At 40.9% G+C, this 2,883-nt stretch overlaps 1 pseudogene; it reads left to right on the top strand.

Moving 5' to 3' along the window:
- Positions 1–530: 530 nt before the first annotated feature.
- LOC100955109 lies at positions 531–1,416 on the top strand (annotated as a pseudogene).
- Positions 1,417–2,883: the final 1,467 nt, after the last annotated feature.

The following is a 2,883-nucleotide window of genomic DNA, read 5'->3' as shown; positions in this document are numbered from 1 at the left end:
TTAGCCGCTTGAGCCACAGGTGCTGAGCCATGAACATCTTCTTTACAAACACCCTATTGATGCTGTCATCTGATGCAGAACAACCAAGGAGAGCTTGATGATTTTAGAACTTTACTCTTTAGCTGTTACAAAGCAACTGTCATCTGTAGCAGTGGTTCTCAACCTTCCTAATGCCTCCTAATGCCATGATCCTTTAATACAGTTCCTCATGTTGTGGTGACCCCCAACCATAAAATTATTTTCGTTGCTACTTCATAACTGTGATTTTGCTACTGTTATGAATCATCATGTAAATATCTGATATGCAGGATTATTTTCATTGTTACAAAGAAGTCGCAACCCAACGAACTGCTAACCTATAGGATAGTTGCTTTGATTTTTAAGCTTTTTTTTTTTTTTTTGCAGTTTTTGGGCGGGGCTGGATTTGAACCCACCAATTCCAGCATATGGGCCCGGCTTCCTACTCCTTTGACCCACACATTTAACCTCTTTAAAAGCAACATTATGGCTTTTTTTTCCCATCTTGCAAGATGGCAGGTGAAAAAGTTGAGAAGCCGGTTTCCAAAGAGAAGAAACTGGTTTCTAAAGAGAAGAAATCTGTTAATAAAAAGAAGAAGCCTAAGGCCAAGAAGGGGATGCCCCACTGCAGCCGAAATCCTGTTCTGGTCAGAGGAATAGGCAGATATTCCCCATCTGCCATGTATTCCAGAAAGGCAGTGTATCAAAGAAAATACACAGCAGCTAAATCCAAGATTGAAAAGAAGAAGAAGGCGAAGGTCCTTGCCACTGGTACAAAACCAGTTGGTGGGGACAAGAATGGTGGTACTCGGGTGGTTAAACTTCACAAAATGCCTAAATACTATCCCACTGGAGATGTGCCTTGAAAGCTATTGAGCCAGGACAAAAAACCATTCAGTCAGCATGTGAGAAAACTGTGATCTAGCATCAAACCTGGGACCGTTCTAATTATCCTCACTGGGTGCCAGAGAGGCAAGAGAGTGGTTTTCCTAAAGCAACTGGGCAGTGGCTTGCTACTTGTGACTGGACCTCTGTCCCTCAATCGAGTTCCTTTACGAAGGGCACACCAGAAATTTGTCATCGCCACCACCACAAAAATTGACATCAGTAATGTTAAAATCCCAAAGCATCTTACTGATGCTTATTTCAAGAAGCAGCAGCTCCGGAAGCCCAGACACCAGGAAGGCGAGATCCTCACCACAGAAAAAGAGAATACAAGATAACAGAACAGCGCAAGGTTGATCAAAAAGCTGTGGACTCACAAATTTTACCGAAAATCAAGGCTATTCCTCAGCTCCAAGGCTACCTGCGATCAGTGTTTGCTCTGACAAATGGAGCTTACCCTCATAAAATGGTGTTTTAAATTTCTTAAAAAGAACCTAATTAAATGGCTAATGGTTTTTTTTTTTTTTTTTAAAAAGCAACTTTACTGATAGAAGTTTTAAAACACATCACAGGAAAATTTTTGAATGCTCAAGTCAATTTAGTGGTATAAAATTTAACGCTTTTTATGATTCAGAAATATCCATTTCAGTTTGCAAAACATTTATTGACTTGAGTTAAGGAGAGGTGGGAGGGCTTGGAAGTAGAAACATAAATGTGGTTATGCTCTTGATGAGCTTATCCTCTGAGGGAGTAGACAGATATGTGCAGAACAGCATCAGTTTTTGACAGTGAGTAATAAGCACGGGTATATGTAGGAGCCCATGGGAGCACAAGTGATGCCTTTGCCAAGCACCGAAAGTGAATAACAATCAGCCCATAAAGAAAGGAGGAAAACCCACTCCAGGGAAAGGGAGAGCCCGGCACACCGCCAGGGTGCACAGCAAGCTATCAGCCCCAGAACCAGGAGTGGAGACAGAGATCCCAGGTGATAAGAGAGGCCTGGTCATGAGGGTGCTCATGGGACCAGCCAAGGCCCTTGACTGCTCTGTTAGGCAGTGGGGGCTGCTGGAGGGATGTACGTCAGACAGAAGATGCTCATTTCTGCACGTGTATCAGTCACAGTTCTCTGGTTCCAGATGACTGACATTGACCTCAGTTGCAAGGGAATGTTTTTGGAAAGACTTCAGAAACTTATGGCATTGGAAAAGCTAAAGAAACAGGCCCTGGGAAACATAATCTGAAAGCAGACTCTAGACAGAGGTGGCAGGATGGCAGCGGACATTTTCCTCAGGAATGAACCAGTTGCAACTGTGTTCCTTGAAAAAAAAAAGTCGTTTTACCAAAATAGTATATGTAAAGGACATGTATACAAAATGCCAAATAGTATTAAAACAATGATATTATAATAATAAAGAAATTCTATCTCGATTTCCACTCCAAAGAACTACTTTTAGTCATTTTAACTGTTTCTTTTTCAAAAACTTATCTCTATGGTTGTAAGTTTACAAGAGTGCTTACACAATTAACCAAAAATAAACATAGAAGGACCCTGTTGTCTGCCACATGGAGACTGAGTCGCGGAGAGTGGGGGATATGGAAGGAGGAGCAGTAGTTGAGATTAGAGTAGGACAGAAATGACTGCCTTGCTTCTGTGGATCTGAATAACTTGAACATGTGTATTATTTGTCAACAATGTACACTATTTATTCTGAATGTAAACATAACACGTTACGATGGCAGGCAATGTTTACTTACTGTAAATCAAAGAAATCAGGTCTGTATCCAAACACAACTGTAATGCCGGCAAAGCATGAATACATACTTTAGGGTTGAAAGGAATCCTCTTTGCAGTAAAAGATGTTTGGAATGTATGGATTTGCTTTCATTTCTGTCTTGTTTGCCAGCAGAAATGTAGGTTCAGTCAAAGCTTTCATTTATTGACTGAGTAAACTTCATAAGAAAAATGAACACACGTTTTTA

This window comes from Otolemur garnettii, unplaced genomic scaffold, assembly GCF_000181295.1.
Source record: "Otolemur garnettii isolate 467f Iridium unplaced genomic scaffold, OtoGar3 scaffold00016, whole genome shotgun sequence".
Lineage (NCBI taxonomy): Eukaryota > Metazoa > Chordata > Mammalia > Primates > Galagidae > Otolemur > Otolemur garnettii.
This window is presented reverse-complemented; position numbering and strand designations above follow the sequence as displayed.